Source organism: Papaver somniferum, chromosome 10, assembly GCF_003573695.1.
Source record: "Papaver somniferum cultivar HN1 chromosome 10, ASM357369v1, whole genome shotgun sequence".
Classification (NCBI taxonomy): domain Eukaryota; kingdom Viridiplantae; phylum Streptophyta; class Magnoliopsida; order Ranunculales; family Papaveraceae; genus Papaver; species Papaver somniferum.
This window is the reverse complement of record NC_039367.1, coordinates 151770452-151793020: the sequence shown is the minus strand read 5'-3', so window position 1 is coordinate 151793020 and position 22569 is coordinate 151770452. Positions and strand designations below refer to the sequence as shown.

The window sequence follows — 22569 nt, the reverse complement described above, 5'->3', positions numbered from 1 at the left end:
TGCTTCTTTCACTACCACCATTAAAAATTACTAATATAATTTTTACCGGGGTCACTGTAGTACAATGGTAAATTCATTGGGTGGTGATACCAGTTACCTGAGTTTGAAACTCGCCAGCACCAAATTCTTTACCGATCAATATATATATATAGTTTTTAATAAACTTATTTATTACTAAAAATATGTATTTATTAGATTCATTTATCATGAAAAATTAATTAATTATTCATCATGAGCAATTAATAGGACACTAATTAACAAAGTATTTATAATGGTTAGTTGAAAAAACAACGACCGTAGATAAATCTCGGCCGTAGATTTATCCCTTCTAGATCTTTACCCGTGCAGTAACGGCGCGGGCCTCGGTGTTGGTTAATTTTGAATATTGTGTCCCGAAAACTTATAACTCCTTTCGACGCCAACACCGTCTGTATTGGTCCCAAAATTGTATGGGGTTTGTATTTTAAATATGTTATTAGCCCTTATATATGTTGATCCACATTGGGTTAATAGAATTCACATGGAATTTCCTTATTTTATTTTTCCCATTTTTTTAAATTTAATAAAAATAAAGATTTGCTGAAATTTCATCTTATTTTTTCGTGAAAATGATATTTATGTTTTAATATAAAAAACCCGTTTTTGTCCCTGTATTTCCTTTCCGAAGGTGCAGTATATACGTGAACCCTTCCCATCAAATCTTCAACCAATTATTGTCCCCATCAGTTCCTCGTTGTGTCCAAATCAATCACATTTACAAACATTGCTCATATTCACATTCCCCATAAAAGTTAAAATAGTCTCAATTAAGTATGACATATATGCCTTATTAATAGGTATTAGTTGTTTAATCCCATGTATCTTCAAAATTTGATTGAGAACAAAATAAATCTTATCATATCATATCAGCACGGTTACACAGTGAATCTTCTAAAATTTAACTGCGTCTGTCAAACAAATAAAAGGTACTAAGATTAACATGTAGAAAAGGGAGCTACACCTCAACAGAATGCAGTAACAGAAACATACGTACTAAATGCAGAAAGGGAACCACAACAAAAAAAAATGCAAAAACATAAAGAAACATGATTGACGATTCCTAGTATTGTTTTATTTGTCAGCAGCTCCCTTCTCATTGAACTCAACTAATCGATAACCTCCGTAGAAGTCTCCCCGTACTCCTCTTTGATAGCACATTTCCCCATTATATCTGTTAAACCTTTCATTTCAGCCGACTCATCTGTTATTGTCATGTTGCCAATCCTCCAAATAGGTTGAGAATATGATTTTATTGCATCCAAATAGTATTTTTTGGCATCAAACGGATGATACAAACTCTCCAGCGTGGTATGTTGTTCCTGTAATTTTTATAACACTCATTAGAACGCATGTTTGAAACCTATACCCATTACGTTATGGAGGAGGTAGTGTATATGCTAACCTCTTCCATTAAATCTTCAACATATAATTGTGCCCAGCAGTTTCTCTTGATGAATGCTTTCGTAACTTCAAAATTCTTGTCCCTATTACCTCCTTCTGTTCCTATCTGCACCTGGAATACAATCTGGCGATGCAGGACCTCGTACAGAACTTTGAACACATGCTGAACTCCGTGCTTCTGTTCCAAATTAGAAGGCCGTCATCAGTTCTCTTACCAGTTTATGTCATTTTTCACCGTAAATTTTATGCCATTTATGAATTTAAATAGCTATACCTGTTTCATTCGCACCAAGTAATCAGCCGAATGTCCCAGCAGTTTTTCCGCTGCAGTTCCTTTTGCTTAGAATATTGCCGATTCCGTCCCATCAGTAACCATCATTGTCAAATGTAGTCTGTCCAAGTGTTGATTAGTATAACAATCTCTTTATGTCGATATTATGTAATGTTCATTTTTTTTAATACAAAACGTATAATAATATTAATATTACACTGGGGTTGAGTTCATGTATTTCAAGCACTCTGGACACATCTTCTTGTGCCTTCTTTCCTCAAATTCCTGGCCGCATTCCAGACAGTACATGCTGCACCAATCATCAGCGAATTGAGTTATTTGCACCAGTATAGTCAATGTTTCGCCTGATTGTAAATATCATATATTGCAAACAATGATATTAATAGATTTTTAAATTTTCTAAAGCTAAAAAATGATCGAAAACATCCCATTGCTCTCGCGTATTGGCATGCACCCTACCACTGTTGCATCGCATGTGTAAGGTGTCCGCTCACTGATTTTGGTAGGCAGTATGCTTAGTATGATTGTGTGTCTTGATTAATTAATGATGTTTAAAACCTACTGGTCAAGGGAGGTTCCGTTCTCAAACCATTTTTAACTATTTCTATTGACTATAGTGGCTTCTGTGTACTTGTGACCAATAAATTAACTCAAACAGGTGGAAAGCCTCGCCATAGAACTAAATGATGATGGTCATTCTGATATTCCTTATGAAAAATATGGAGTTACACCTGGACTAACTCATGTAACACATCACCACAAAATCTGGAAAGGAAAAGGACGTTGGAAATTAGCCGTACTCATACTGGGTAATGATCAACCGGAGTATTCTTACATAGAAAATATATCACATTATAGCAACAATATAAATACAACAATTTTTCGTTAATCAAGTTGAAAATACCACACGTGGTTTCTCAACAGTTATGGTCTTCTCAACCGGTAAATAGATTAGTCGATTAGTTCATACCTCAATTTCGGATTTCATTTTCTTCCTACATAGCATAGCAATTGACATCCTGTGTATTTGTTCATATGTAGAATGGATTGCTTGGTCCCTTTGGATGGTAGTCATGCTACTGTTGTTGTTCGATTCATTGGAGGTTGTTCCTCAACGGTTGCCAGATAATATATTCCAACATAATAAGCTTTCTTGTTAAGACACAACAGCATCCCCTCTTCTAGCAGGGGTTCAAATTTCCAGATGAATTTGTTCTTAACAATTGCATGTAGCAGGTCACCCTGAGATACGATCAGGTAATAATATTATCATTAGTTATTAAAATACCCACAAAAAATATAGAAGGGATTTATCGTTGAAGCTGCATATGCTTACAATACTGTCTAATCTACACATAGTAATGTTATAACTAACCACAGCTTCATACATAATTGAAAGCATTTTTAGGTCCAAAAAAAATTATATTGCAAGACTAAGTTTTTCTGTTAACCAATTTCCCTAGGGTAGAATATACTATGTAGTGTTGTTCATGATATAATATACTATGTAGTGCTCATATGTATGAAAATGATCTGGAATCATATTCACTGTACTACTTACGGTGTCATCCAGCGGGAGCAAATCAAGGCTGGTAACATCATTTGTTCTCATGAAGTCCGATTCATGCCACATCCGAACAACGCGAACTCGGGTCATCAATGGCCCGATTCCATTTTTTTGCTGAAAGTCTTCCAATGTTAGGATTCCCGGAGTCTGTACGGCAGAGGCGGAGGTGGGAAGCACTGTAGTAGACATTATGTAAACCTACAAAACGGCACAAATAAGGTTAGTAACTGAATAAAACATGAGGCGAAAAAAAGAACTCATATTGAAACTGGCTCTGCAAAATTTGCACACCTGAAATCACGGCAGCGGAGAATTTCAAAAGAGGGAAGATGTGGTGTTTGAGCATGATTTGCAAATGAAAATCTGGTGACTTATGTAGGCCGCCGATTTACATTCTTTCAATGCCAGGACAATTAATGGGCAGAAAATAAAACGTCTGTCAAAACATGAATGGGTATTAAAAGCAAAAAAAAAATAAAAACACAAAGGAAGATGGAAGGCCAAATGAACCGATCAATTACTCCGTTTAAAATTAGGAGGCTTGTAACGGCAGATTTAAATGTAAATAACCTGAAACGCACAATAATGAAACAATTCAGGTATAAATTGGCATGGCACATAGCAATTAGGTCTAAAACGGATTTTGAAACATATAAAAAAAATAAGAACATCAAAATTGAGATCATCATGTAGTAAACCCAAAAACCAATTCCTAGTTCTAAAACGGATTTTGAACATGAAAAAATTCACATAGAATTAAAAATACCATCTTCAGGGAATCATAGAAGCAACTAAAAATAATAATTTCTTAAAATTTTATACAAATAACTGACAAAAAATTGAAAGAAAAATTGATCTCTTCATTGACTAACAAAATCATACCTGTAATCTGATTGTTGTTTATCACAGAGCACTTATTCATCTTCCCTGGTAAAGAAATAAAAGACCAAAATCAGGAAAAACTTCCCCAACAGGTATGGGGTATTGGATAAATCAACGGCTGTTATGAACAAAATACATCCTAAAAGGAAATCTGCATGTTCCATGTTTCAATGAAAGGCTAGAAAAATAAACGATGGATCGCCTTTTTTTTCAAAGCGGCGAGAACGATGCTGTGAGAGAAGATGGGATGTGCAGTTGGATGTATCCCTGAATTTTCATTCATAAGATTGGTATGAACGCCACCCTTGCGAGTTGTAGGATGTGGCAAAGAGAACAACAACCATTGATTTATGTTTGTGAGGACCAATACTGATCACCACTAACACTGGCAAACTTAGCCAAACCTTGTGTTTGTACGCTTGATTTCTTGGGAGGTCTTGCAATGAGTATAGCACCCAAGAATTTGCTTTTTATACATGTCATAGGCTCGCAAAAAGTCATGATATCAAATTAGATAATAATAAATTGGATTTGTCATCATATATACATGTTCGACGTGGGTTCATAATTCATGACCGTGAGAGGAACTTTGGCCCAAAAACACAATAAAAGAAGAAGTTTGTACCTCCGTGTCAATTTTGAATGAATTGTAATGTTTGCAGAAAAAATAATGAACATAGTTGGCTTGGCTTTGGATATAGTAAGATTTAATTGTTAGATTCGTTGGGAGGAATTGGTCTTTCATCTGGTGCCCACTACGAACATTTTACAGATTACTCGAGTAACATAAACAGTTAACGATAAAAAGACTATCCAAGATTATTCGTTATTGAACAATTCATTGAATGCAGTAACCATGTTCTACGTTCTACGTGAATTCTACCTATTATCGTACAACTTCGATATAATTTATTACTTAAAAAGAAAAAGAATAAAAATTTATTTATATTTTTAAAAAAGTACCAGAGGGGATTCAGCTTAAAATTAGCATGCATACCAAGTTTCTTAAAAATTGGTGGACTTCTAAGCTTACATCTAAACGCTTATACTTAAATACTTGTGTGTGTCTAATACATGGATCTAATTTGCAGTGGCTGCTCATCGTTTCCTTCATATTATTAACATCTTGAATATTGTCACACAAGAATATGGAAATACCGTTGTTGATGTGGACCCATATATTCTTATGATTTTAAAGTCTGTTAACTAACACCATAGCCATATTATTTTCCGAGAATCTTTTATCGTATTAAGATAATATTTTTTATGAAGATAAACGACGATGTTTCTTGTTTCACCTTATCAAATATCAATTTACTCCAACACCACAATGTTGGTCAAATTTGTTTCTGGTTGCTGACATATTAACCCTATCTTGTCGCTCATTGTATATCTTTATTACCCTATAATTATGTCGTTTCTATTCTCATTTCTACCTTGCGCATCTTTATTTCTTCAAGAGGTCTTGCGATTCCAAGAGCTAATAACCTTTTATATGTTATCAATAGGCAAGAAGCGAGTGTTATGAAATAAGATGCCAACGATATTGTCATCGAAAATACATGCTTGATGGGGATTCATTATTCATGACCGTGGATGGAGGAGCTTTTGGCTTTTGCCTGCATCGCTGCATAGCAATTGTGTCAAAGACAACAGTAAAAAGAAGAAATACTCGTATATCCTTATCCTATGGTAATTTGGAATGAATTCTTAGAAAAATAAACATTAATCATACACTATATAATTTTGAGCTAACTGAGACTTTTTTGAACGGCTGGCAGGGTATAGTTACAAGCAACGCATTATTTCGGTATCCTGGCCATGGATCAGGTTTTGGAGCTCGGACCGATGATAGCGTAGGGCTGCAACAGGACCAAGCCCAGGTAGCACCGAGGCAGAGTGTTTTGTTCTCTTAAAATTGCCATGTCTCGGTAGGGTTAGGGTTTTCCTCCAAGTGGAAATAATAACCCAGAGAAATCCACACACATCCTGTGAGGGTAAAGTACCCGATCACCACGTGTCATCATCTCAAGAGATGATCTCATGATAAGACGATAAGAGAGAAGCACCAAATCATACCACATAAAGTGGTTTAAGACGCCTGTTACAACGTTACATGAATGACGCGTGTAAGGAGTGGTCTAATCTGCTCAGACGGTCAAGTCTAAAAAGGAGGACCGCATTTAGTGAAGGATCAGAAGAGGCGCAAGCGAGTCTATAACACCCTAGAGAGTTCAGACGACCTATACTATAGCCCGAAGATGATACAACACGAAGTAACTCGGAAGGGACGCACGATGGTGCACAAGGAGAGATGTCTCGGAGAGGAACCCAGCATACCATCATGAGGGATAGTATAGAAGATCGCCCGAAGTCTCTAGGAAGAAGACGACAAACTTCGTGTACTCGGCGAGGCCACACCTTCACGAGTCTTATTTATGTATAAATACCAGTCCATGTAACAGGAGATGGACAACTTATGTAATCCCGGATGGTCTTTCTACAGAGAATTCCTGAGGAATATATAGATATATAGGGAGTGAGAAATATAAGAGATATTTGTAACTCCTTCAAGGGTAAGACCTGTAATCATAATAAAGAATACATCTTCTTCCCGTGGACGTAGGTCTTCATGGCCGAACCACGTTACATACTTGTGTCAATCTTTACTTTCTTGTTATTTACTTCTTGTTTGAGAATGAATCTAGCTTGTTAGCAGTTTTTTAGCCTTTATATCTTCTTGGGTGTAGTCATCAGAAAAGATGCTACTAAATTTTGGTGCTAGAAACGGGGAGGTATGAATATATAATCTACCTCCCTAAAACAAATCTATATTGTTTTCATGATTTCTTTAAGAAAAGGTGGATTTCATACCACTGTGTGAAGTTCTATTAAGATTCACGAGTAGATCTCAGACTCATACACGATCTACAAAGATCAGTGAAGTTCTGATGACCCTCGAAATCAGCAGATATACACTCTTTTCTCTTTGTTTCATTAAAATTTTTCATTTTTTAAGATTTCTTATATATTCCTAAAGATACTCAAGAGAGTTGAATATCAGAGGGAAAAAAAAGTCACAAGCACTTCAAAACACCACTCAAGCGATCTCCTCCATGAAAGAGTTGGGAAATATTTGTAGTCAGTAAGCTTCATAAGTGAAAACATCACCTTATGCAAGTTGAAAAGACAAACTTTACTTGATTTTAAAAAGAAAAACTCAAAATAACCCTAGATCTTCTTCTTAGAAACTCAAATCTAAGTTAAAGGGAGAGCTTAATGAGTAAATAATAAGTTTTCAAGCTAAACACTTGCCGAAAACCAAGAGTTCAAAAGACATAGAGATATTTTCCATAAATGAAAGATACTCCGAGGTCATCATGATCTCATCTCCCCGAAGTACGATAAGGTGACGTGTAGAGAGGGGTATTTCTCCCAAGAAGAGAGAAGAATGATACCCTTGTCCCACCACTTTACTCTATGGAAAGGGAGAATATTTTGACATTTTCACATGTCTTTCAAAATTTTATGATAAAAGTCTTTCTGTACAAGAAATGTTCAATCTGAACTACGGCTTAGTAAATGCAAGTGACCTGCAAACTTAGGGTCCCCCCCTTACTGGTAGAAAAGAAAAATTAAAAATAATTTCATATGTTGCAGGGAAGGCCATGATGACGAGACGATCCACTCGAACGAACCCTGGTGATACTGGTGGAGCCCCACCTGAAGGTCTAGACGACATGGATGATAAGATTTTTTTGATTGTGGTTGTAGTAGTTAAGATTCGAACTCTAAGACTTGTAAAGATTACATTTAAAGGTTTAATAAAGTATTAAAAGAGAGAGTTACTGGGACTAGGATTCTACCGCATTCATATCATAGGGATCAATTATTTATTCTCAACAATTATTGCTCAGTAAATAAATAAAACATCGACTCTTGTTTTTCCAAAGTAAATCCTCAAAACATTAGTTATAAATCGTAAGTATGGGACATCAAACATTTAAGCAAGCATGACCCATCTAATAAAATAATAACTAATTAATTCGAATCATAAATCAATTCAAAACAAGTGCAAAAGTCATATAGAAAATAATACAAATTCACCCATGTGTGAAGTTCGGCTTCCTCCGTCGAGCTAGTGTTGGGGTTTAGCTTCTCATGATAAAAACACACTCAAAAAGATAATTCATTGCTCAAATAGTGTTTTTATTACAGAAAACTAATATTACAATGAAACTGTAATGTTGTATTGCCGTTACAGAAGTCACCGTTACAAGAGATGTTTCAAATTCAAAACAAGTGTGCCAAACTGACTGTTACGAGTATTGTTTATAAACGACAATTCTCTGCGACAGTCAGTAGGCGTCAAATGTTATTCTTTTTCTTCTTCTCTGCTGCTCTGCAAACCATCTGTTCTTTTCCCCAACTCTCGATGCCTTCTCTGAGTCATGTATCTCCTATTTAAACCCACAACAACATCAAATCTTCGAGTTAATTACCACATATACTCCATTATTCTTTTTTTATTCTCCTCGGTCTCTCACGGGAATAACTTCCCCTTTAATTCTCTTTCCAAGTCTTCTGGTGGTGTACACGATCCAAACACGTTTGTTACATGACTCTTGGATGAGTTAAACTCTTTTCAGCCACGCGCTAGTTCCAAAAATATCGCAACAGAATATCGAAGATATCTTACTCTGTTTTCCTTCAGTCCACTTTCCTTTCCTTTTTATTCTCCTGCACGAGTTAACTGTGAGAAACGATCATTCAAACAGGTTCCATACACGCTGACAACGCACCAGATATTGAGTTATCTTCACTGCAGCCATGTGAAATCACAGACAAGCCCGTGTAATCTATTCTCCCTGTGTGCTGCAATTCCCAACGATGTATCCTAGCTTAGATGAACCAGACGACTATACCAGCTATGTATAAGCAAAACAGTCCCATACCAATCCACTGGAGTGATTGAATCACTCCAGAAATCTCCAAAATCAAAACCAGCAACTCTCGGGTTTTCAAGCAAAACCCGTAACCCCTTGTTTCACTCAAACTTGATCATACAGCCAAATCTAATCGATTCTAAAGACCATACCATCTCTGTTATGCTGAAACAGAACTTCCCAATCAATTTCAGCCATTGAATCTCACTGGAAGACCTTTAAAATCCGAACCCTAATTCTGCCACCATTTTTCCCGTCATTTTCTGATTTTGAATTTGAGAAGAAGATGTCCTCCCCCTAATCCTGTACGGATGTCCCTTTAGCACTTGCCGTCATGGGGTGCAAATAGTAAAGAAAGTGCCCCTTATAAATTGAGGTGTTCCTTAGTAATTGAGGTGCCCCTTATCCAACATTGAGAATCCGAAAAACACGTTTCCTCCGGGTGCAAAAAACATTTTTTCGAGACGATTCTCCACAAGAGCTTATTCTTCCGAAAACAATTAAAACGAATTTATTAGAGAAATAATGAGTCCAAGCTAATGTATTTATGGGTTAAAATGTGTCGCACTTTCGTGCTTATCAAAGGACAACCCCATGAGCAATATAGAGAAGGTCAAACTGATAACTCTAGCTCTGACCAAGAAGGAAACCCCTTCGAAGGTCAAGATGACATTCATCTAACTCAACCAGGAGGGTTGAATGATTTGCCAAGGCAAATACCAATCCGAGGGTTACAGAAGGAAAATCCTTCTGATTTCGGAGACACCACGATGACTATTGCCACCATCCTGAGGGAACAAAATGCCCAGGATGAAAGAATGGCTAAACTAGAAAGGCAAAACAAGGAGCTAGAACGGAGGAGCCATAGGTTAAAACGAAAACCAAAATAAAAGGCGTCTCACGAAGGGATTCCCGAAGACGAAAATCCTCTTGAGAACTTGCAGGATGACAAGCAAGTCAATGTCCCGAATACCTCGAACGAGGAAATGGAGGAGCAATTCCCTAAGGGGAATAGAAACATCATAAACGAGGACGAATATCCCTCGGAAGTTTCGTATGATGTTGACCCAAAGCATAGACGAGAACGAAGGAAGGAGGACGAACCCAGGAGTCAGAATGTCCCTGAGAATCTCGTGGTCACCAACCCTAGGCGATCCAGATATCGCCACCCCGAAACCTCGTTCCCACCCTAAAGGGAAGAAGGGAGAAAAAAGAAGGTCGAAAGGCGATAGATAAATGATCAATTACAAGCCCGAATTTGCCACCTGGAGGCCATGTGCAAAGAAGCAACAGGAAGGCAAGAAGGCAAAAAACTGGTGGAAGTCGTTCAAGAAGCAGGGCAATCTCCACTATCAAGGAGTCTATTGTCCAAGTCATTTCCAAGGAAATGTTCACTCCCTACATTTGTGACTCCCTTCAATGGGACTGGAGATGCCATAGAATATCTCAGATCCTATAAAATGACGTTAACTCAATGGAACCATTAGGACGTAATAATGTGTAGATTTTTCCCGACAATTCTAAAAGACGAAGCCCTGATGTGGTTCAACAACCTACCCAAGGAGTCTGTCAAATCCTTTGACCATTTATCAGAATTGTTTCTCGAGGCGTATATACATAATAGCCGAGTCAAGCCGGAAATTGATATGTTATTTTCAACTAGCCCGAGGACCAAACGAGCCCCTCAGATACCTCACTAGTAGAAAAGTAACATTTAGTAACAGTTCAAGCTTTCATAAGGTAACAGTTCGTAAATTACCTGTTACTAATATTAAGTTGTTAAATAATGGTAATAGCTTTTATAAGAACTGTTACATAATGTTTTCTAGGTTGTATATTGTAACAGTTTTTATAATAAGTGTTACTATATACCCATGATACTGTAACAGATTTAATATGTTACCATATTTGACATTATCGTGACATTTATTTAGACAAACTGTTACTATATACCCATGATACTGTAACACATTTAATATGTCACCCGTAGTTGAAATTATCGTAACATTTTCTATACCAACCGTTACCATATACCAATGTTATTGTAACAGATTTAATATGTCACTATAGTTGATCTTATCATGACATTTCTATAAAACAACTGTTACTATTTATCTACATAACTAAGTTATCTGGAATCCATTTCAAAAGGATTACCTACCTCTAGACTGACACAAGTGTAATAGGTTTCAATTTTGTTGATTCAATTTTGTGCAGTAGATCTAGCCATCGTTCATGGATGGTTATCTCAGGTTTAATAGAAACTCAAATCTAATAAAAATAATAAACAAGTAGTATGATATATAGAAATCCCACAATATAATGTTTTGTAGGTGGGCGGTGACAACGAAGGTGGTGGTAACGAAGGTTGTGGTGGAGGTCGATAGTTTATTGTTTAATGAGGATAAATATTTTATATGGATAACATTAACCAAAAATAAAGCATGGAATAGTGGTTCAAGAGTTATAGTCAGGTGTAATAGGTCTCAAGGTCGAATCCTGTGAAGAGTAATTTTATAAAATTTATATTTCAAGATCAAGAAGCCCAACTCATGGTTGTGGAATGGTGGCCCGATGGTGGCGGGCATGGTGGTGATGGTTGCAGCGGTACTGGTGTTGGAGGTGGTGGTAGTTTCACTATAAATTTTTACCTTTATGATGTTTTTTATGACAGTTTTCATAAAAACTGTTACAGTTACTCAAACAATAGCAAAAATTTTATGAAAAACAGTTACCGCGGCAATTATTCAGTAACACATATTGAATAAATTGTTACCAAAAACTACTAACAGTGACAATTTTAAAATTTATGAGTCATTTTTCCATAGTCATTCTGTAACAGGTTTTGTAAACTTTCCGTAACAGGGGCTTTAGTAACACCGCAGAAAAAACTAAAACTGTTACAGAAATAATACAATAACAGTTTTTAACTGTTACCGAACATCATTTTTTTACTAGTGCCTGGTGCTCGCTGGAGAAAATTATGTGCCGAGATTGGGAGAGTCCTTGAGACATACGCGATCTTAGGGTTTACAAATAGTTTAAGAAAAACGGACCCTATATTCGTTCGTATGTATGAAACCATGCCACCCAATTTCTGAAAGCTAAGGGAGATTCAGGAGGACTACATAGCCCTGGAAGAACTCCAAGACGGAACCTATGACAAATTGGTAAAAGGAACTAGTAGCGGATCCAATGTGGTAGACCCACATGACCCTCAACCACCAGTCCGAGGAGCCGGACGATCCAATAACGGGTCAACCCACTTCGATAAACATCGAAGCGGAGGATGGAAAGGTCGAGACCAAGCCCATCGAAAGAAAGAGAAGTTTGTGGATCCAATATACACAAAGTTGAATACTTCCATATCTGAAATCTTCAAGAAGATTGAAGGAAAATACAAAATCACTTATCCATGGAATAGGGGGCAACAGCCAGAACGTACGAAAAATAGAATAGACTTTTGTGAATTCCATCAATTCCATAGTCACCCAACAGATTCATTCAGGAGTATATGGCGCAGCCAGCGATCCAACCAGTGGCAGGACCACCCGTACATCGTGTAGAAATACCACGCGAGGCACGATATTTGGGGTGCAATACAATCTCGCACTCGGCAGTCACTATCCCAGATGGAAACACTAGTACAAAAATGGGCTTAGATGACAGTTTAAAACTGTCACCAAAATACATATATGACAGTTTTCAAAAATATTTGGACTGTCACCAAAGGCTCTGTTACGAAAGGTCTATTAGAAACTGTTGCAGAATGGTGACTGTAAGGTAACAGTTTCTTCCTAAAACGGTCATTGTTAACGACTTATGGTATCAGTTTTTTATAGAAAACTGTCATCAAAATCTCTGTTTCTGTAGAGTAACAATTTCTTCTCAATATTGTCATTGTTGACAAGTTACCATAACATTTTTTAATAGAACTATCATCGAAACTGTACAAAGGTAACATTTTTTTAACGAACCTGTCATGGTTGGTGAAATTTCCAAAATAAAACAGTCGCCATATATCATGTTAAAATGTCATCATCCACCCTCATTTATAATGAGCCCATATTACAATTGTTTGGCGATACGCTGAGTGAGATAACTAATCAGAATGACATCAATTATTGAAAGAGTATTTATTGTTTAAATTGATTTAGTTAAGTATTACAGAACTAGAAATTGAAAGACTATTTATTGTTTAAATTGATTTAGTTAACTGGAAACACTTCGCATACTTTAAAAAAAATGATTGACATCATATCTGGGCGAAGACACCAATAACATTAAGTCACCAACGCTTGAACATGGTTTATCCATTCTCTTCATACTTCCAGCTTCATACTTCCAGGGTTTCTTCATCATAGTACTTGAACTTCCTCTGCAAAAAGAATACAAAATAATTACCATTACGTACTTATATTTCAAAAGCAACAAGACAAGATCTTTAATTAAATGGGAGTGCTTATAGAGTCATAAGAACAAGGTGAACATCATTTAACAATTGGATGCTAAATTGCTAATACCCATGTTTTAAGTTAGGGATTACCATTGGGCTTATATGCATACTGTCTGATGATTTTCGAGCTGATAAAAAAGTAAAAGAATCTAATAAAAAAAATGAAAATATCACAAACCTCAAGTGAATTTTTCACATTTTCAATACACCGATTGAACTGTTGTATCTCTCTTGTCAGTAAGGTAATATGCTGCCCACCTAAATTTGGGTTCGTATTAACAAACTACCGAGTGAAGTCACAAATGAATCCGAATACATTAATCAGGCATGAAAACAATGGCTTGCAAAAACCTCATTGACAATAAAGAAATGCAGTCAAACAATATGCTGAAATCCTAATGTGAAGCTCAAATGTGACGTTCCAAGTAGTTCTGCAGGATCCATTCATTACAACCTTTTATCAAACGACTAATATAATAGGATAAAGCTTGGAAGACTAGTATAAACTATGGCCAGAAAATCAAAGGAGGACATATTTAGTTGCAGAACTTGTAGGTGGCCTCGTTAGCCAAGCACATGCTCGTCTATGACATCAGCCTTCTTTAGGCCATTAAAGGATAAAATGCAGGAGTTTTTGCAGGTAACCACGCACTACCAAGCATTTTATTTTAACTCCTAAATTATCTTCGCCGCCAGTACAATTGAATAAAAAACGGATAATCAAACTTAGTAAGAAAAAAAAATTACCTCATGTATTCCACATCTATAATCCAATGACCTAAGAGTTCTCGTTCCATACCCTTACTAGCCATGGAAACCAAAGCCACTCAATACAAAGTTTGTTTCATTGCTTTAATGGAAACTTGTTAACATCACAGTAGTTCCGTTTCTTCTATGCATGAGTTTGGGTCCTTGCATTGTCCCTGCACACTTTCAATGAATAGTCTTTCCAGACTGTTTATCCAATACTAAAGGCATAAAATAGTTATGGAATTCTAAGGCCCTAGAGTATTGAAAACATATAAAGAAGACTAGTCTATACTATTCACTTCTAAAAATACCCAGTAGAAGACGAAAACTGCATATCCAGAAAATCACAAACTTATCAAAAAATTTAACTAAAACTAAATACAGATAAATATAAAATATGGAATTGGCTCAATACACATAAATAAATTTCATTTGTATTGCAGATCTCAGGTGAGACCCAGGGCGCGTAAGTGGGATCAAACAAGTGAAAAGTTATGCATCTAAGAATACAACGGAGGGGGCTGTTAGCAAAGGGTTTGCAGAATGCTGTCATACTAGGAGAGCACTCTGCAAACAACAAGACAGGTCCAAGCAATTTACCAGAATTAAAAGACAGTTTACTGAAACACTGATGGAAAAATTGGTGTGCTTAGTTGAAGTAGTTGGTCTGCAGATACAAAATAAAAAAGTTCGCTCAGATATACTATCACTGTTGGTACTTAATCTAGCTATGCTTATAATCATCAGGAAAATTATACGAAAGAAAATCATAGAGAGTGCTGTAATGTAAATCCTTACCCACTCCAAGCCCATGGTGTCACCACAATGGTTGCAGAAAGTGTGTGACTCCTTAACACCTCTTGGATGAGTTTTTTTTTTTTTTTTCTTGTTGCTGCTTCTCCGAGATGCACATTACCCTGCAAAGATGAAGAAATAGAATTAAGTTAAACATGATTCTGTTTTACCTGTGAGCACATTCAGTACATGTTTTAATTTCAAGTGAAAGTGCTAATCAAGTGGCTTTCCTCTCTTCTGAACATGCTGCAAGCCAAGAGTTGTTTCATATCTCATCTACTATGGTCTGAGTCATCTGACTTTACTGCTCAGCACTTCCATGCTAAAAACACTGAATTTCGAATTTCATAGATCCGCCAATCAACACACCGTGGATGGAGAAAATCTTATGTATCTTAATTGCTTAAATTTTATGTTTGGTATTTTTGGAAATATGATATGTGAAAATAATGATACATATCAGCACCTTATGTGTCCCCCATACCCCCATCAGAAAATGCTCCCATCAAAAATTTTCTCCCGTAGATGACAAAATTGAAATTCTACAACCATCATAACAGTGAACTTATATTCAAAACTAAGACTTCATAAAAAATAGAAATATATATCTACTCCATCCATTACTTTTTAATACCAGTTTCTATAAATAAATATTTCAAAAAAATAGGCCAGTTTCCTAATTGGAAAAGTCAAATGTTATTTTAATTTTCTGGGACCACTTTTCATTTAACTTCTTTTAATGATAAGTGTTATGTGGACCATTTCACTTATTTCTTTTGTTGACAAGTGTCATGGGGATCATTTCACTTCACTTCTTTTATTGACAAGTGTCTAGAGGACCACTTTTAATAAGTAGATCTCTTAAATACTTTAATGTTTTCAAAAAAGAAACTGGTCTATTGAAAAATAACGGAGAGATTAGATAACAAACCAAAACATAAAAAATAAGATAAAGCCCAAATCATAATCACGGAATTTCACTAAAAAAATTAGAAAACTTATACCTAGTAAGAAATCACATTTTCTGAATCTTCTGGACCACCCCCATCAGCTAACTCAGGACACTCCACATTTCCAATTGTAGATCTCACTGACCCAGATGTATTCTGCTTTCCGTATTCATATACTTCGCTTTCAACCTACAAGCATATCACAAAACAAAAGTTAATCAAAAACCACAAATCACAATAGAATCAAAGCATGGGGCAAAATTGAAACATTGATTGAAAATTCGATAGAAATTAGCACCTTGTTCGTAGTCATTGTCGCTCTTCTCTTGAGTAAGTTGAAAACTAAAAGTAGGTTGAAATAAGGTAGCAATTCACCAAGCAAAACAAGAATTAAAAATGCAAAACCGATATTCAGGATTGTGAAAAAGGATGAACTTCACGTTGGAGGTGAAAAGGAAGAAGAGGAAGAGCCAAAATTAAATCCCGAGAGAACTTAAGTCAAAGGTCAATTGCTAAAATCGATGACTAAAATTCCCTAATTTGATTTTTGATTTCCCTGTACAAACCCCCTAATTCTCATCATCTATCAAAAACCCTCAACGCCAATTTTTGGTGCTCAAGAAGTGTGTCCGGAGGATGTGATAGCGAAGGTGGTTAGTTATGCCTCCGGTGGCTAGATCGAGTTAGCAAAGATAGTGGGGAAGAACGGGAGAAGAAGGGAAGGGAAGGAGCGAAGTAGGTTAGGTTAGAAAAACTGGGATCGTGCGATCACTTTAAAACTTTACAAAGCAGTATCTTGACAACTCTTCTGCGGTTATCGCTCCTCTGCGGTTATTGGTATTTGTGGATCCTACGGCATCCATCTCTTTATACACATAAGTTACTACAGCGGTAATTAGAAGAACTGTTATTAATAACTTTTCAATTAGATAACAGTTCTATATAAAAACTCTTATAATATCCAGAAAATAATAATAGTTTTGTAACTGTTATCATACATCATTTCATTGTGATATTTTTCAATAAAAACTGCCACTTGTTGTTGTGTACACATTATAGCAGGTGGCTGACCCACCCCTTGACTTGGTCGATATTAGGATAATCACCCTTTAGGTATAATCATGAATATACACCGCCATGTGTTTAGCTTCTTGAACTTTCTTGTACCGATTTAGTTTTGGTCGAGTACTATAAAAAGGGCATAGCACTGGTACTCCTTGTAAGAAGCAATTGAAAGTAATAACAAAAACGAACTTTCATTTTCTATCTATCTAATCTACTAGTTCTCTGTATACATAGATTCTTTACCAAACGTATGTTAATTAAGTTTAGCCCATTCCCAAGGGGCAGTAGTGCTTATCCATCATTAGTTAACTAGTAGCATATCAACTAGCTACGGAAAATTGCAACACGTTATCAGCACGAATTGCTCGCGACGATGAAATACATGTCTCTACCAAATCGTCAACTCCATTAACACGGAGATACTTGTGAAGTCTACGTTGATGGAAGAGAAAAATATATTCTTTCTCTTTTTTTTACTTCTCTGTTTCATTTAATTAATTGAAACACGATTACAGCCTTGGTTTTGATTTGTTTGTTTTAATTATTTCCGTTTGTATTTGTGGTGGTCAGGAAATCACTTTACTAAACAGGGAGTTAACTGCCAAGGCAAGTGGAAAGCTTACCAACCCCATAAGTGATACCTAAATAAGCCTGTGATGAAAGTAACGTGATTATATTTAAGAACCAAACGGGAATAATTTTTGGTAAGTATAAGCGGGGTCACAGGTAAGAAAGGAAATGGTGAGAATTGAAATTTGTCGAAATTTAACAATTCTCTTTCTATTTATTGTGGTACTAACGGCTAATACCAGTTAACGGTTGAGCGAGAAATTGTCTCCTCTTTGGGGATATCATAAATTTGATTTTCTCGGCTTTAATAATCTCCAGAAATTTGAAATAATTCCACCAGAAGCTGGAATATTGTGTGGCATCGTATGGGTACAAAAGACTCGCTCCGCTAGCCGGTCGGTCCCAGAAGTGACCCGTTACAAAGTGCTATCCGGTTTCTATCAGCGGTCCCTGAAGTGACCTGCGACTGATATTGAGGAATTTTCCTATAAAGCGTGTATCCATTTGTACACTTGTAAATTAATATTCCGTCGACCTCCGAGGAACGAAAATGGAAATTCATTATGTTGGTACCATATTTTTACTTATGTTATCTTTGTTTTGAGTTTTATTTATTTTATTTTCTTGTTTTGTAAGTAATGGATTCCAGAAGCAATCCATGAGATGTTGTCGACTCCAGAAGTAGTCCAACATATATTTTGTGTCTTCCTGTAATAATCCATAAAATAGACTCCAGAAGTGGTCTATCGAAATAGTTGGATTCCAGGAATCTACAAATTTTTGGGTTCCCGAAGTAGCCCATGGTTGCGTAATGATTTATTAATGTTTGTCTCTCGTCTATCTGTGACAACATATATGTATTCCTGAAGTAATCTATCCATTTTAAATAGACGATAGAGATATCTGTCTCAGAAACCGGAACAACAGACACGATTTTTCAAACTACCAATAATTTTACAACCTTGAAGAGGTTTGATTTTTGGGAATGTAAAACATCATTTCAGTTTCAAATAATATGATAGACGGCTCCGGAAGAGCGTGTATCATTTTGGTAGTATAACAACCATCATTATTGACGCCTTATATTATTCAGGATTCCTGAAGAATATGTTGAGTTTTTGAGAATATTTGGCTTTACCACCTTGAAATGATAAATGAGCATTTTTATGGAGTATTTTGTTACTTCATTTGTTTTTGTGCTAGAAGCACGTTTACAGAAGCTTGAGGCTATCTCTTTTACGGGGTGTGCATGTGAAATTCTATAAGTAGAATCTCACATTGTCATTAGCCAGAAGTCTGATGACTTTGATTTTTCATGCTCAGGCATGGTCAGTACGGACACCAAAGTTCTACCAAGATGAGTAGACAATACAAAATGCTCATAGACATCCTTTATAAAACCATAAGCTTCTGCCAGTAAATAAGGATGTAAATTGTATTGCTTGTTCCCTGAGATATTTTTCTATTTAAGTGGCATAAAGATAAGCATTACGGTAACCCGTTGAATCACCAACATTTCTGCATAGGATTTGGTGACATTTGTAGGACTTATTCACCCTACACTATGAACAAGTTTTCAATACTTTGTGGTATTGATAGATACACCTGGTCAACTGAGTAAACTTTGAGATATCATCTTTATATAATACCTTTAATAGAGGCCTTGCACCGTTGAATGGTATCTTTCATATTAACAAGTAATGCCATATTTGCCGAACTGTTTGTGCAAATCTTGTGGTTGCTTATCTATTTTTGGAAGCAACCTTACATTTCAAATTTACGTGTTTGTTCTTTGTTTAAGAATCTTTAGTTTATTGCTCGACCAACTATTTACCATATATATTGGCTTGGGAAGCAACCTTACATTTCAAATTTACGTGTTTGGCCCATGGCGTCACATAACAATATATATGTTGGTTTCAGTTCATAAGACATTCAAAACCCTACAGTGGTAATGTCTTATTGAATATGAGACTGTATTCCCGCCGTTAGGGGGAGGAAGTAAGCCGTTGCGTGGAACGGCGTGAAATGTCTCATTTCTTATCGGTCCTGCAGTTGTTTTTGGGTAGTTCTGTTTAGTTTAATTAAAACCCAAAAACTATCATGAGAAAATTGCCTTTGAAAATCAGACAATTATGGAACCAGAAGTTTCCAGCAATGAGATAGTAATATTTCCGCCATGATGAGGAAGACAAAGATGCCACCATAAGTTGGCATGACAACCTGCCACCAGAAGTTGGCGTGACCAAGGTTGATAACCTTTAAGGTTCTTCTACTTTAATCAGGGGGAAAAAAGTCACTATAAGAGGACGGTGTTGATAACCTAAAAAGGTTCTCCCGTCTTAACCAAGGGGAGAAAGACTGCCACTTGAAGATGGCAAGCATTATGTAGACAAATTTAAGGCTTTCCTTTAAAGTCATGGATATGACAGGCATCACCTAAAGGTTGCAGTAAGAAGTCGACAATTAAATAGGTTATCTAATCAAGTTTTTATCCTGATCAAAGAAAGTTTGGCTGCCACTAGAATTGGCATGAAATATCTCATTTGTTTTCTCACACCAAGATATTGGACGCAATTGAGGTGTTGGAGATTACTCGTGATTAAAATAAATAACTGCAGTAGCTCCGGGAAATTATTGTTCGTCACTTGCTTGAGAATGTAGACACAAGAAGTTGTTACAGCAGGTAAATCATGCATCTCGCAGTGACCAAGTCGTGTGTTAAGACACGTTTGAGGCACATATGACTGCCTCATATATGCCTTGTAAAATATATTTTGATCACTCTTATAATATGTAGTGTTCTTGAAGAGACTACAAATAGTGTTCCTGGAGACTATCAGAATATGATCCACACTCTCTAAGTATATACCTCATTAAAGATGAGGGATGATAATGCCCATGAAGTGGCGCTGGTACCAGTCTGTGAAAATTTTAAGTATGCATGCATTAGAGAAATGTGTGGGATCTATATAGTTGTCGATTATATATTTACAATGGTGGTTATGTACCCCTCTACAGAAGAACATCGACATTGTGATTGGTAGGCATATGACATGTTCCCCTCAAACTAAGGTAGAGGATGGAATCTCTCGAAAAAGCGCAATTAATGTTTGGATCTGACTCACACTGTAAAATCATAAGACCTGAATATTACAGGTTGGTGTTTGAGATGAAGCGCAGAGAGAGTAATATAATCGCTCAAGGTGCGATTTAAGGGTTTTTCCTGCTGAACCCCCAGGATTGGTTCTGTAAAACCAAAGGTATTCTCCTAATATAGATGCACTTTAGCGTGGTAGTCCCTTAAGGACTCATATTACATCTTGTTGGTAAATGTAATGAATCCCTGAAGGAATCGAGTTTCTGACTCAGGCAACCACCGGACTTTGTGAACTACGTCGTTATCACCACCTGGGAGAAATTTATGAACAATCCTTGTGTATTTTATGTTCTTGGTATAAGGTTAAAATCCGTATGAAGTAATGACATCATATTTGGCTTCTTGAAAAACCCTTAATAGTGCTAAAATCCACGCTTAAACTGAATTGTCAAATCTCGACGAGATTGAAATATTTCTCGGCCTGAAGATCGAGAACATGCTAGCTTAAAGTTTTTCTATGCACTAGAGTACCCAGTTTTGATACTTGTAATGCTTGTTGCACTGCTAATTAACACTTTTAATATGGGATCCCTTAGAATGGAACATGATCGATCTGTCTGTTACGTACGCAGATATATTACTTTATGGTCTAGAAGTACCATGTAAGAATATAATGCATGCATTATCTTGTTGTTGTTCTAACTTTTGTTTTGCAGGTTACACTTTTAGAGGCTGAAATTGATTCTACGGTATTTATGAGTTTACAAAAAGCCTTTCATTGTTATTTCTAAAGCGGCAAACTAAACTTGGTGTACAACGGATGGAGGATCTAAATGCGAGGTGTACATTGTTAGTGGTGCACTTGGCGCAATACCTGCAGTCAATCCTCCATAAACTGCAAATGGTAAAGAAGTTTTGTGAAGACAATATAATATTTGCATCACCAACCGCTTTAAAAAATCATGCTTCAGGGGGAGTAAACTTGTAGAATCATTGGTTGGACTTAAATGCGCTGTACTCTTTTCCCTTCGCCAAGGTTTTGTCCCGATGGGTTTTCCTTGTCAAGGTTTTAACGAGGAAGCATATGTGTGTTCAGCACCGTTATCGGACGACGTCCGTTGTACTCTTTTCCTTTGGTATGGTTTTGTCCCACGTGGTTTTCCAGACGAGGTTTTTAACGAGGAAACATTAACACCGACGTCAGCATTATTATGAACTTTGGGCACTCAAGTTTTTCCCCAAGTGGTTTTCCTGGTGCGGGCGTTCAGGTTTTGTCCCAAGTGGTTTTCCTGACGCAGTTTTGTCAAACAAAAACTTTGTGGCGGAGACCACTTCATTCTAAGCTCAGGTTTTGTCCTAAATGGTTTTCCTGACGCAATTTTGACGGAGGAGGTATTTCATGGCAGTGACCAACCTCACTCTAAGCTCAGGTTTTTCCCAAGTTGTTTTCCTGATACAGTTTTTACTAAAGAGGGAATTCACGACAGCGACCAACCCAATTTTTCAGCCTCAAGTGTTCGGTTTTTGTCCCAAGTGGTTTTTACGACGCAACACTGATAAAGGGAGAAAAGTTACGGCGATCAACACCATTTTGAAGCCACCAAGACCTCATTCCAGTTAAATTTTTCTGGCAAAATTTTAACGAGACAGCGTTTTTTAATCGGTGGTCATCCAAGGGGGAGTGTTGTGTACACATTATAGCAGGTGGCTGACCCACTCCTTGACTTGGTCGATATTAGGATAAACATCCTTTAGG

General features: G+C 36.6%; 2 long non-coding RNA genes across 5 annotated transcripts; both read right to left on the bottom strand.

Annotated features, from left to right (window-relative positions):
* Positions 1–914: 914 nt before the first annotated feature.
* On the bottom strand, positions 915–4591 carry LOC113315239. Of its 2 annotated transcripts, XR_003342874.1 has the most exons (9): positions 4182–4591; positions 3821–3869; positions 3591–3735; positions 3294–3497; positions 2703–2974; positions 1929–2021; positions 1715–1832; positions 1442–1618; positions 915–1358 (listed from the first exon to the last, which is right to left on the bottom strand). It is a non-coding gene; the product is annotated as an uncharacterized LOC113315239 (long non-coding RNA). The 2 variants fall into 2 exon arrangements; XR_003342875.1 differs by lacking the exon at positions 3821–3869 and having other exon boundaries at positions 4182–4499.
* Positions 4592–13248: 8657 nt separating this feature from the next.
* Positions 13249–16816, bottom strand: LOC113319328. 3 transcript variants are annotated; one of them, XR_003345367.1, is made up of 6 exons: positions 16377–16816; positions 16133–16267; positions 15132–15250; positions 14934–15000; positions 14331–14513; positions 13350–13505 (listed from the first exon to the last, which is right to left on the bottom strand). It is a non-coding gene; the product is annotated as an uncharacterized LOC113319328 (long non-coding RNA). The 3 variants fall into 3 exon arrangements; XR_003345366.1 differs by having other exon boundaries at positions 14331–14506; XR_003345365.1 differs by having other exon boundaries at positions 13249–13505; positions 14331–15000.
* Between the last annotated feature and the right edge of the window lie 5753 nt (positions 16817–22569).